The 13,954-nt window shown below is 39.4% G+C and overlaps 2 long non-coding RNA genes across 2 annotated transcripts; one reads left to right on the top strand and one right to left on the bottom strand.

The window, feature by feature from the left end:
• Positions 1-2,333: 2,333 nt before the first annotated feature.
• Positions 2,334-9,989, bottom strand: LOC115558440 (uncharacterized). The gene is made up of 2 exons (XR_003979332.1): positions 9,906-9,989; positions 2,334-2,983 (listed from the first exon to the last, which is right to left on the bottom strand). It is a non-coding gene; the product is annotated as an uncharacterized LOC115558440 (long non-coding RNA).
• Positions 9,738-13,205, top strand: LOC115558441 (uncharacterized). The gene is made up of 2 exons (XR_003979333.1): positions 9,738-10,002; positions 13,049-13,205. It is a non-coding gene; the product is annotated as an uncharacterized LOC115558441 (long non-coding RNA).
• Positions 13,206-13,954: the final 749 nt, after the last annotated feature.

The following is a 13,954-nucleotide window of genomic DNA, read 5'->3' as shown; positions in this document are numbered from 1 at the left end:
TTTATTGATTTTTGGTGAATATTTTAACTATTAATTGCATACTGATTCGCCATAATGCAAAATATCAGCAAATAATCACCAGTAGTAGGTAATAGCCCACCATGGGCAACTACTACAGCAATCAGAATGAGAAAATGTGGTGAATATTTTAAACTAGTAAATGCATTTCCTGCAGAAAATGCGGTGAGTGCCGTAATGCAAAATTAGGTTGAAAATATTTTCATAGAATAAGACATAAAGAAACGTTAAAAGGCTTAAATGAAGTGAAGAGATTTGAACAAAAGTTCAACAATGTAAACATGCACACCATTGAAGAAAATGTAAATGGTTGGAAACAAATAAAGTGACAGCTGAATGAAAAGCGCAAAGCATTGCTAAAAATGCAGAAATGTAAAAAGAATTGAACTGAAGAATCTGAAAGGTCAAATGTATTGCCCTGCACTGCTGGTGTGTGTGTGTGTGTGTGTGTGTGTGTGTGTGTGTGTGTGTGTGTGTGTGTGTGTGTGTGTGTGTGTGTGTGTGTGTGTGTGTGTGTGTGTGTGTGTGTGTGTGTGTGTGTGTGTGTGCGCGCGCGTGCGCGCGTGCGTGCGTGCGTGAATAGCGAGCAGGTGCGTGATTATAAGTAGCCCAATAGATCGGGAAAAACCGCCCAATCTGGCAACACTGCCTGGACGTCCTTTAAAAGTAGCCCAATCTGGCAATACTGCTGAACGTCCTCACGCTACAGCGTCAACGTAAATCAATGAGGCCAACTGAAAACGAAGCCGGTATGAAACTAAAACTGTGATTCTGAAGAAAGTTTACATCTTATCGAAATTCCGTTTAGATATCATTGAAGATAGAAGGGTGTAGATTTGTTAAAATGGTTTGAACGAAGATAATCGGTGAAAATGATGTAGTTACGTCTTAAACAGTTGAAGTACCAGTCGTCCCATTGACTCCCATGTTAAAAGAAAAGATAATATTTTAAAAGTAGAATATCTAAAAGTATAAAATATTTAAAAAATCTGAAAAGAAGCGCCCGATTCCAAGCCATTCTGAATATTGTAAATTTTGTATGGAGTCTCTAGGTGAACAATTGAGTAAGGAGATAGGTCCCAAAGTTTGTAGTGAGAAAGAAAGAAAGAATAAAACTTAGAAGAACAATAGTTGAGCGCTGCATGCATTGATTTAAGTTGACGCTGGAGCGTGAGGACGTTCAGCAGTGTTGCCAGATTGGGAAGTTTCCCCGCCAGATTGGGCTACTTTTGGAGGACGTTCAGGCCGTTCAGGCAGTGTTGCCACATTGGGCTGTTTTTCCCGCTCTATTGGGCTACTTTTACACCGGCTCGCTATTCTCTTAAAAGAAACACACACACACACACACACACACACACACACACACACACACACACACACACACACACACACACACACACACACACACACACACACACACACACACACACACACACACCAGCAGTGCAATTGTCCTTTCAGATTCTTCAGTTCAATTAATTTTACATTTTTTAGCAATGCTTTGCGCTTTTCAGTCAGCTGTCACTTTATTTTTTTCCAACCATTTACATTTTCTTAAATGGTGTGCATGTTTACATTTTTTACTCAATTCCAAATTTTTTACTTTTTTCAAATGCCTTCCCTTGATTTAAGCACACTTGTCTTAATCTATGTGGCTTTATTAAAAAATATTTTCAAACTCACTTTGCACTACAGCACTCACCGCATTCTCTGCATGAAATGCATTTTCTATACATCCGATGATGATTTTTGTCGATACATTGTCCTAAACTGTCCTCAACATACTACACCCCTAATGGAGTGAAATTGTGTTGATTAAACCGATTTAATTAATTTATTAATTAAGGCCGCCACCAGAGGGCGCCCCCGACGCATTTGCCGCCCTAGGCGATCGCCTAGGACGCCTATGCCTATAGCGCAGGTCCAGGGTAGACATTTACAGTAAAAGCAAAATTATGCGGAAATAACTGGGATGACAGACGGGTTAGCCACGTCTCGCGTGGCCAACAATGTCCCCTAACAGTGTCACCTAATAATGACAAATAATTGCAATAGTGAAATTCTAACCAATGACCTAAACAACATTACTGCTTCGAAATATCCTCCTCAATATTGCTGAACATTTTACATTTAACTAGTTAGCTATTAAGGAACCTACCAATACAGCTGTTTATACCTACAGTACAACAATCCGATACGTAGTTCTTTAAGATTCAAAGAAACATTTAGAATGAGTGAAATTCTTTGTTAACAGTTAAACGTGAGAAAAACCCTAACCCTTTTAACTATTGTGTTCCCTGTGTTTTCTGTGTTGCTTGCCAGAAACCCTTTTAAGTGTTCTACCAAAGTGAGCTGTCAAAAAAAAACAAGTTGGCATCAGCTTGTCCTTATGAAAGAGCCATTGTTTGTGTTTTGCATAGATGCAGCTGATTTTGAAACTGCTAGCTTGTAGATCTGTTCGAAAATATATTTTTTATCAATAGCATCTACATTCACTGAAGAGGAACTTAAGTATATTTGCATACGTTCTATCAATAAACTATCTCTCACTCTATGGCTGTGGCCACACTTTACAAGACGGGGAAAACACCAAATTGAGACTGCAGAATTCTGAATGTCCATTCTCAGATTCCAAAGTCAAACACCAAATAACGCATTCAAGGCATAATTAAGACAATATTCGCCTATTATCAAAAGGCGAATATTGAAAAAGATGGTCCTCTGTATCATGGTTGACCAGGCCATATGCCAGCTGGGCGAAACGGCTATCGGCTGGCATAACTGAAGGATGGCACTGGAGAAGCGGGACAGGAGGAACAGTGAGGCCCTGAAAAGGGCCCAGCTCTCATGGAAGCACTCTTAAATGGCCCTGAAAAGGGCAGTATTTCTGTCGCCTCGCCCACGCCGCTGCCGCAAAGTTCTTCGGAAGATGTCATCGTATTTGCTGATTGTTGATCAGTCAATGCTGAAAGAAAAGGGAGGATTATACAGGATAGTATTAAAAGTAACAAAGATACAATTTAAAACGGGCCTGTCTCAGTAAAATTGCTGATTTCCAGCGGGTTCCTGTTCTGCAGCACATATAACATGTAACAGGGACAAGGCACATCACACGTCACATTTACATACAACACATAACAGGGACATAGAACGTCAGACATCAGTAGGACAATCAGACTGAGCATAGACAGTGATCTATATAAGTCAGTGTTTGCAATGTGTTGAGGAGTAACAGTTTATAAGCTTTTTTGAACTGTGTGATGGATTGTAATGCTCTAATGTGATGGGGAATGCCATTCCAGACTTTGGTGAAAGTATGGGTGAAGGACCGCTGCCCATAGCCGTTATTGCCTGCGGGCACTGGGTGGAGGGCCATGGAGACAGATCTAGTGACTCGCACTTGGGGCATGTTATGTGTTGGTAAGAGGGAGATGAGTGTTTGTGAGGTGCTGTGTTGGAGTTGAAAATAAATGTGATAGCATGACTGTAAATACAATTTTGAAAGGACAGAGCGTGGTCTTGAGTCACTCCTCGTACTCCTGTTTGACCTCCTGTCAAACAGGAGACGCCCACCCACCAGGGGTGGACTGGCCATCTGGCATACCGGGCATCGTCCCGGTGGGCCGTTGACCCAATATGGGCCGGTCCGGTCCGCTATGTTTTTTTTTTTTCTCTCTCTCTAAATTCCCTCCAATTGGGCCAGCCAATGGACAACAGAGGGCTAGCAGTGTGTGGCCAGCATCGACACATATTATTGGTCTATGTTTGCCATTGTCAATCAATCATTGGCTGACTGGCTCAGAGAGCCCTGACAGTGCTGTCAATCACAACAGAAACCAGGGTGGGCTCATGGCATGGGCCGGAGTCGTGGGAGTCGGGACGGAGCTGAAAATGGATAAGCGTAAGAAACGCCCGGGTGGCACTGAAAAACTGCGACTCTCTGGAGGTGGAAGCTGCTAAATGTTCAAATTTTACAGACCTATTTGGTGCCGGGGTCAACACCCCAGCTTGTGCTGCCGGGCCGGGAGACGAGCGAGTGGAGGCATATAGTTTTGATAGGCCAATATGTAAAGCGTCTTAGAGTACCATATTAAGCGCTATATAAATTTAATTATTATTATTATTATTATTATATGCTAAGTAACGTTAGCCTGGGGCTAGCTAGGCTACATTTTGAGACATTTTTACATTGAATGTGTTGTGACCTAATTAACTGCATACTTGTGACAACATATTAGCCCAGAGTTGAAGGGCTGTGACTGTTGGTAGTTGTGGTTGATTTTGTTTAAATATGCCGAATTGTGATATTATGGGTTATTATTGTTCAGATGATTTAGTTAAGGTAGCTAACAGCTTCTAACGTCAGCAGTCTCTTATTGCCATAGCATCAGTAAACATTGACATGGACTAATGAGCTGTAAATGGAGATGCAGAATCATGCTGTATTGTAAATACAGATGAGATACTTTGAATTTTAGCACAAAATACAAGTAAACCTATTGGAAATAATTTGTTTAATTTGCAATATTTGCCATTGAATTTATTGTAATCTTTCAATTAATTGATTGTTTACTGAGGTAATGACTATTACATGTGGTGAGAGGAATGCAATATGTATGTTTAAAGGTTTATGTGAAGAAACATACTATATGTGTGATAAAGTGACAATTGGTAATTCATAAATGTCTCTTTATATTCTCTGCTACCATCATCTCCTGTCAAACAGGTTTTCCTGACCTAATAGAACTTCTTCTTCTTCTTCTTCGAGAGAGAGAGATTCGTCTTGACTTTGCGAGTTTACTATGCAATATGTTTCATCTCAGGTTGAAACAAAGGTTTATTTCCTGGTTGAAGATTTTCATATTGATGATTTTAATTTCGAACATCTGCATTTCTTTTAAGTTCAATGAACAGTTATGCAGGTAGGTCTTGGGGCTCTTTTGAGACTTAAGTCATCCTTCATGACAGGTAAATTTGTTCACTAAGTGTCACTACGTCACAATAAGTCTACATGGCTACATATACTTGTCACTCAGTACACAGATACTGAGTACAAGTTCTGTTTGCTGTTTCTTGCAGGTCATGAATTTGGTGAGGAGTGTAGCTGGCTGGCTGCGGACGAGGAAGTAGGGCAATATATATAAATATAACCATAAATAGAGAATTTATATTTTTTGTTTTTATCTATAGCATGTCTTAGACTTTCTCGCAGCTACAGATAAAAAACATTCAATTCTCTATTTATGTTTTCACAATGACTGAGTCACAGTTGAAACAAATGAGTTTCAGCTCTAATGCTGCTACTGTCTGTAATATGTTTCTATTTAGATTATTTGTCAGGATATTTTGTTATTATTGTCCGAGTCTGGTTTTAACTAATGCTGGGCTTACACCAAAAGATTTTCACATTCACAGACTAAAAACTGCAAGAGAGAATTTAGCGTTGGATCAAGTGTGATATTTCTCAAGGATTTTGTAGATATGTAGATATGGGGGTTTGAAATGCAGCGACCACAGGATGTCTGTTAACTTCCTGTTCAGGTTTCATAACTTTCTTGTCAGCAGCACAAGAGACACAAACTTGAAAAACAAAAACAAAAAAAAGCAACAACTGCTATTTGCAGTGCTGTACTATTATTCGGATGTATGTACTTGATTAAATTGTTTTAATAAAGTACATACAGGGTTCTTCCCGTTCGTCTCGTCCCACCTCTTGTGCTGATAATGTAGTAGGCTGGTCTGGACAGAAAATGCCAGGGCTGAATTTTTGTCCCAGTCCACCCCTGCCACCCACCAATCAGACGTAAGAGATTCCTGCTGGAAGGTTGCCTTCGATGTAGCCCATTTAAGCCTGGTCATTAGCCATTATCCATCCTCTCATTGATTGTCTAAAAAAAATAATAATATTAGATTTATGGACGAAACCATAGGGTGGGCTAAGGCAAGTTTTGGGTGGGCTTGAAACCACCCACAAAAGGTTTAGCTTCGCCACTGGTTAGGATACATGCAACGGGATTGAATAACGTCATATCCTCTATCTATTGCATCAGCTCAAAGCATGAGACCGGAATTCAGAGTTTTTCCTACAAGTAAATTTATTTCTATTTCAAATTGCATGATTTAATAATGAAGATGGAGGGGTGATCCTTATGGTTAAGTTAAGTCTAAAAATCTCATGACATTTCTTAGGGCGCTCTCAAGTTTGCGTGTTCCGTGCTGCAGGAAGATTCAGCACGATTCCCCCCCTCCCCACTCCCCCCAAAGGCCGTGGCCTGGGCACGATTGCTCCTTCATACATACGTCATCACGTCGTAATACGATAATACGTCATCACCAAGCGTCCTCGCCGCCATAACAACGATGGAGAACAACAACGTGAATGCTGTCGTCGGCCCAAATTTCAAGTAAACACTCGACTTCACTATCGCACCAACGTAAACCCACTCATGAACTGCTTGCCGCAATTGTTTAAAATGATTGTTGTGGGGAAGAAGGACATGGACCAATGAATATGGCAAACTCAAGGTGCAGGTTTGATCTTGGATGAAACGCCACAAAGACCTCATATGGCACTTCTTGTGCTTATTCCTCATATCCTTCCCAGGACCTACAAATCGGAGGAGGCCTTTGTGGACATAAACAACATTTTGCGCCGAGGGGACATCATTGGCGTCCGCGGTAACCCCGGTGTTTCAGTTCAAGTGGTGACCGGTTTAACTGGTGACTTTCAGCCGAATGCTTCGCTTGTTGTCGTGGCTACGCCAGATGTTGGAAATCGGGACCAGACACGTAGCTGTCCTTGCGATTGCCTCTTTGATTTGTTATTCAATAAAATGTCAAAAACATTACAATCTCATTCGTTTTTGGAGTGTAATTGGAAGAAACTTGTCACGTAGAACCGTTCTAAGCCGAAATAAATGGAAAATGAATGTTTAAAATATGATACATTACGGGATTCGAATTCATACCATTGCGGGGAAAAAATATAACAATCCGCAATTCCATTCCATTGTGCCGTTGACCCACTGGGGAAATTACCGCCGTAGTATAATAGAATTCGCAAATACTTCTTGAAAACACGAAAGGCAGCCAGATCAACTTGTGACCCTACTTTCCATGTAGTTATGACCATGCATTGGTCGCGTATCCCAAAAATAAGACGCCTTTACATCCAGTTAATCCAAACCTAATGTTGTGTTGCCCTCCACTGCTTGAAACTAGCCAAAAACCCTATTATGCGCTCATTCGATCATTTCGGTCGCCTGATGTGGTGTTGTCGCGTCCTCCTTCTTTATATCCTCTCTGTAAGCAAAGCAGCGACTTCGGAAATCAATGTGACGCAAGGCGATATCTCTTTGAGACACAACGTTTATTCACATGAAAACATACATTACGAGATTCGAACTCGTACCATTGTGGGGAAAAATATAACAATCCGCAATTCCATTCCATTGTGCCGTTGACCCACTGGGAAATTCGCCGCCGTAGTATACTAGAATTCGCAAATAGGCCTACTTCTTGAAAACACGAAAGGCAGCCAGATCAACTTGTGACCCTACTTTCCATGTAGTTATGACCATGCATTGGTCGCGTTTCTAAAAAATAAGACGCCTTTACACCCAGTTAATCCAAACCTAATGTTGTGTTGCCCTCCGCTCTTGAAGCGTGGTAAAGTTAGTTTTTATTGGACGTTGGATATTCGACACATTCGAAAATTCTATTTAGCACTGGCTTCGATGGACGAATTTGTGTCAAACCAACTTAGACGTGTTAATACAAGGCCTACCTATGTAAAACAAAGCACCATTTGATTTTATAAAAAAAAATGTAATGTTAAAAAAGGCCATAAATCTATTATGCGGCTTGACCTTTTGACCTACCCATAGCAAAACACATCTGGTGTAATCAACTAACTGCCCCACACATAACACAAAGCTTATTTTTTCCAAAAACTCACGTTTTGATTTTATAAAATAAATTTAATGTTAAAAAAATATTTATAAAATCAAAGGGTAGGTGTTTCGAGAAAATAAGCTTTGTGTTATGTGTGGGGCAGTTAGTTGATTACACCAGATGTGTTTTGCTATGGGTAGGTCAAAAGGTCAAGCCGCATAATAGATTTATGGCCTTTTTTAACATTACATTTTTTTTTATAAAATCAAATGGTGCTTTGTTTTACATAGGTAGGCCTTGTATTAACACATCTAAGTTGGTTTGACACAAATTCGTCCATCGAAGCCAGTGCTAAATAGAATTTTCGAATGTGTCGAATATCCAACGTCCAATAAAAACTAACTTTACCACGCTTCAAGAGCGGAGGGCAACACAACATTAGGTTTGGATTAACTGGGTGTAAAGGCGTCTTATTTTTTAGAAACGCGACCAATGCATGGTCATAACTACATGGAAAGTAGGGTCACAAGTTGATCTGGCTGCCTTTCGTGTTTTCAAGAAGTATTTGCGAATTGTAGTATAGCCTACTACGGCGGCAAATTTCCCAGTGGGTCAACGGCACAATGGAATGGAATTGCGGATTGTTATATTTTCCCCCACAATGGTACGAATTCGAATCTCGTAATGTATGTTTTCATGTGAATAAACGTTGTGTCTCAAAGAGATATCGCCTTGCGTCACATTGATTTCCGAAGTCGCTGCTTTGCTTACAGAGAGGATATAAAGAAGGAGGACGCGACAACACCACATCAGGCGACCGAAATGATCGAATGAGCGCATAACAGGGTTTTTGGCTAGTTTCAAGCAGTGGAGGGCAACACAACATTAGGTTTGGATTAACTGGATGTAAAGGCGTCTTATTTTTGGGATACGCGACCAATGCATGGTCATAACTACATGGAAAGTAGGGTCACAAGTTGATCTGGCTGCCTTTCGTGTTTTCAAGAAGTATTTGCGAATTCTATTATACTACGGCGGTAATTTCCCCAGTGGGTCAACGGCACAATGGAATGGAATTGCGGATTGTTATATTTTTCCCCACAATGGTACGAATTCGAATCTCGTAATGTATGTTTTCATGTGAATAAACGTGTCTCAAAGAGATATCGCCTTGCGTCACATTGATTTCCGAAGTCGCTGCTTTGCTTACAGAGAGGATATAAAGAAGGAGGACGCGACAACACCACATCAGGCGACCGAAATGATCGAATGAGCGCATAACAGGGTTTTTGGCTAGTTTCAAGCAGTGGAGGGCAACACAACATTAGGTTTGGATTAACTGGATGTAAAGGCGTCTTATTTTTGGGATACGCGACCAATGCATGGTCATAACTACATGGAAAGTAGGGTCACAAGTTGATCTGGCTGCCTTTCGTGTTTTCAAGAAGTATTTGCGAATTCTATTATACTACGGCGGTAATTTCCCCAGTGGGTCAACGGCACAATGGAATGGAATTGCGGATTGTTATATTTTTTCCCCGCAATGGTATGAATTCGAATCCCGTAATGTATCATATTTTAAACATTCATTTTCCATTTATTTCGGCTTAGAACGGTTCTACGTGACAAGTTTCTTCCAATTACACTCCAAAAACGAATGAGATTGTAATGTTTTTGACATTTTATTGAATAACAAATCAAAGAGGCAATCGCAAGGACAGCTACGTGTCTGGTCCCGATTTTCAACATCTGGCGTAGCCACGACAACAAGCGAAGCATTCGGCTGAAAGTCACCAGTTAAACCGGTCACCACTTGAACTGAAACACCGGGAAGACCAAAAAGGGGGGGTCTTGCCCGGCCTTCAAACATTGACTGCATGAATCATTTTCCACTAGTCTTTTGATACAGTACATGGTTTTCAGTGGAACACAGGCTTTGAACGTTGTTTAAAGTATTTGTTTTGAAAACATACAGCAATATTCTTTTTGCTCACATATTTCTCTGTATATTCTTTCATTCCCGTCGAGATGACGCTTTTGTCTCCTTGTCTGCACATCCTGCCCCACCTGCACTTTGGGCTTAAAGACAAGGTAACCACGTGTGCATGGAGCGACATCTAGTCAGTCGCTCTGGTGGTTCATCGTCATGCAATTTAGCTCTTGCCAAAAGAGGAATTACTCAATATTTATTCTAAGTGAATCATCTGCCATGAAAACGGTAGAATTATAACATGCAACGGGATTGAATAATGCAATATCCTCTATTAGATCAGCTCAAAGCATGAGACTGGTATTCAAAGTTGTTCCTACATGTTTCTATAGTATTTCTATTTCAAATTGCATTTATTTAACAAGGAAAAGCGTTGTCTATTATATCCAATTTAAGTGTAAAAATATAATTCAATACTATGTGACATTTCATAGATTCTCTCCCTTCTTTTATTTTAGTTTAATTTTTAGATGCTGACTGAATTAATCGTGAAATGTATGACTGGAACAGGGATGAAGTTCTTCTATTGTCATTATTTGACATAACAGAAAAATAGATGTGCCATTTTAAAAACTGTTGTACTCTATTGCTATTATGGGCATTATCACTTCCTTCCACAATACTTTCACTTTCCAAATGACTGCTTTACTGCAAATCGGTATGCCTGTCTCTCTCTAAGTCCACAAGACCCCAGAGACACTCTAACCATGGATTAAAGTTCTCCGTCGCTACGACGGATTTCCGTCATTTGGAGTTCACAGAGGCCACTTCACATCTCCGATAACGTCTGGACAAATTTACAAACAGGCGTCATTTGGATAAACTAATCGCATATTAAGGATCTAAATAGGTACTTTCTCGCATAAAAAAATATAAAAACTTAAGAAAGTGATGTATTAACAGCACTGAAGCGAGAATTAAAACAGCTTTTAGCAGCTTTACCGCTACCGCTGCCGCGAAATGCATTCTGGGAAACTTGCATACTGTATACTGCGGTGCAGTCGGTCTGCTGTATACTGCATACTGAATCCCACATTCAGTATGCAGTATACAGTACATACCGCGCAGTATGTAGTCGGCAGTACGGTAGTATGCAGTTTCGAACATGGACATAATACACGCGTGTATTATGTCGTCATACGTCAACTCCGGTAAAATTGTCAAATTATATAGTGAGTATTTAAAAGGTCTACCGTTAAAATTGACTGAAAACACAAGCATTTTAATGTACATCCCGATTATATATTAAATATATATTAAATATATTATATACAAATGTATGTATATACACACCATTTTCGCGCCACATCTTACGTCTCTTTGTTGTGTTAGTGTTGAGTGTCAGAGCGAAAGTTAAGCTCCCTTATAATGATTGACGGCTCTGATGTATGGGATATTGATAAAACAAAAAAATAAATGGAGATGGGCATGGCTGACGGAAACAGGGAACGATGGCAAGCCTTTTTTAGAGAGTAAAATATGAGACAAGCTTTGCAAAAAAAAATCTTAGTCTAATTGAAAAGACAACAAAAAAATTGCAATAGATGCAAAAGAACAGCTGTTTAAAATCCTCCTCCTGTAAAACAGTATTGGTCAAGCATTTAAACGTGATGGCTGCATTTGGTGTTGACGTTATACATTTGTATTTCTTAAGCAGGTGTCAATTAACCTAACCTGGAACATGTTTCACACACTGCACGTGACTTGGCTGTAGCGCGAATAAAATTTCAGTCAGAAGATTTTTTTTCACTTTAATCCTTGACTCTAACACTACTCCCTAACAAAAAACGGTCCCCTAACCCACTCCCACACACAATAAGACCCCACAGACCATCCTTCACTGCCCCCTTCCCATTAAGACCCACAGAACATCTGACATAACCCTCTAACCCACTCCTTAACCCAATAAGACAACAAAAACCCATCTGACACTACACTCTAACCCCACTCTCTAACCCAAAATACATCTCTGCTGTGCCTGTTCACCGTATTATACTGTAGTGCTTATTATTATAAAACATATGCTATCAATTAAGTGGCAGTGGATATGGTTAGGAATTATGCAACAGGATTGAATAACACCATATCCTCTATTGCATCAGGTCAAAGCATGAGACTGGTATTCAGAGTTGTTCATACAAGTCAATTCGTTTCTATTTCAAATTGTATTTATTTTACAAGGAAAAACATTGTATCGTTATATCCAATTTACAGTGTGTAAATATAATTCAATTCCCTGTTGCATTTCTTAGTTTCTCTCCCCTATTTTCTTTTTGGTTTAATTTTTAGATGCTAACTGAATTAATCGTGAAACGTATGAACGGATTAGGGATGAATTTCATCTATCGTCATTATTTGACATAACAATAATAAAATAGATATTCCATTTAAAAAAAATGTTGTTCTCTATTGATAGTATGGTCATTATCACTTCCTTTCACAATTCTTTCACTTTCCAAATGACTGCTTTACTTTCAGGAACCCATGCCATTTTTGTGATGCAAAAAAATTGTAGGCCTATTTGTTGATAAGATCATGTTGTTATGGCAATGAAAACGCCCTCAGCTGCTATGGAGCCAGTTTCCTGCCATAATTCAAACCTGAAAAAAAATGTTTCAAAGGCTTGTAAGTCTGGGTTTGAAAAGTCAACATCTTGTAAAAAAGGTTTTGCAACACTGAAAAAAGAGATTATGACCTGAAAAAAATTCAAACAAAAATTCAAACATCTGTGAACATAATTTTGTGTTCTATTTTATCTTCTTCATAATTTTCACACATTTTCAAAGTTCAAACAATTTCACCAGCGCATTTGCAGAGATTCAAATCTGGCACTGTTCTAACAGTGTATTTCATTGTTTCCCGGTTTTGAAACCTTGTATATTGTATTTAATGTTTAGAGGTCTCCTGGTTTAATGTTTCACCTGTATTAATGTCCCACTAACAGTAAGCTACCCATTAAGTTAGTATGCAACAGTTAGCTTATGCGTAGCTACGGTTGACTCGCTAGCTAGCCGTAGCGCTAATAGCTGTGTGAATGGTTGACTCGCGAACTACCCGTTATGGTCATGGACATGCAACCTGTACGTTTTGCTTTACTGGTGCACCAGTTTTACACACAACACTAACTGATTGATGTGTAATTAACAGGTGGGGACCAACATGGTGGAGTACATTCATCAATCCGAGAGGAGTCAACCAAGTCCTCATATTCTGTGCCTCGGAGATGAATTTAAGACAAGTCAAGCATGTACACGAGTGAGGGAGGGTGTAAAATACTTTCAATAAATCCATATTTAAATGCAAATTTACAGTGGTCTAATTGTGTTTGTATGAGTATGTGAAATTATTTGAGATTGCACAATCATTTATATTTTGTTTATATTTTATATCTGTATAGCCTACTAGGTATAACAATATAATAAACAGGCAACAATAACTAAATACTTTATATAGAGAGAGAGCAAGGCAATGAGACAAGAAATAACCTAGTTATTGGGTAGTATTTAACCCTGCAATTAATTTCACCCACTAGGTCAGGTCAAATAAACAACCCAGCATTCTGGGTTAAAAGCTGTAACCCAACACTTGGGTCAATCAACCCAGCAGGTGTTCTGTCCAATAGTGACCTAGTAGTTGGGTTAAGGTTGGGTTGTTTTTTAACCCAGCAAGGTCATTTTACAATCTGTTGATCTCTATTGTTCTTATGGGTGTTGTGAATTCCTTTCAGCATACTTTCCCTTTCGACATGGTTGCATGATACTTTCACTTTCCAAATGACGGCCTTACTGTAAATATATAGTATGTTCTTCCCTCTCTAACCATACCAGACCCAAAATACCATTTGACACTACCCTCTCCCACTCTCTAACCCAAAATACATCACTGCTGTACCTGTTTGCTGTATTATACTGTAGTGCTTATGATGATAATTTCACACTGCACACTAAATTGCATATACAACCACTTTATCTTCATACATTTGAATACTTAATCGTCATATTCATAATATGGTATAGTGTACAGCTACTTTCTGTTTTTTTGCCTCGGTTCCAG

This window comes from Gadus morhua, chromosome 14, assembly GCF_902167405.1.
Source record: "Gadus morhua chromosome 14, gadMor3.0, whole genome shotgun sequence".
NCBI lineage: Eukaryota > Metazoa > Chordata > Actinopteri > Gadiformes > Gadidae > Gadus > Gadus morhua.
This window is presented reverse-complemented; position numbering and strand designations above follow the sequence as displayed.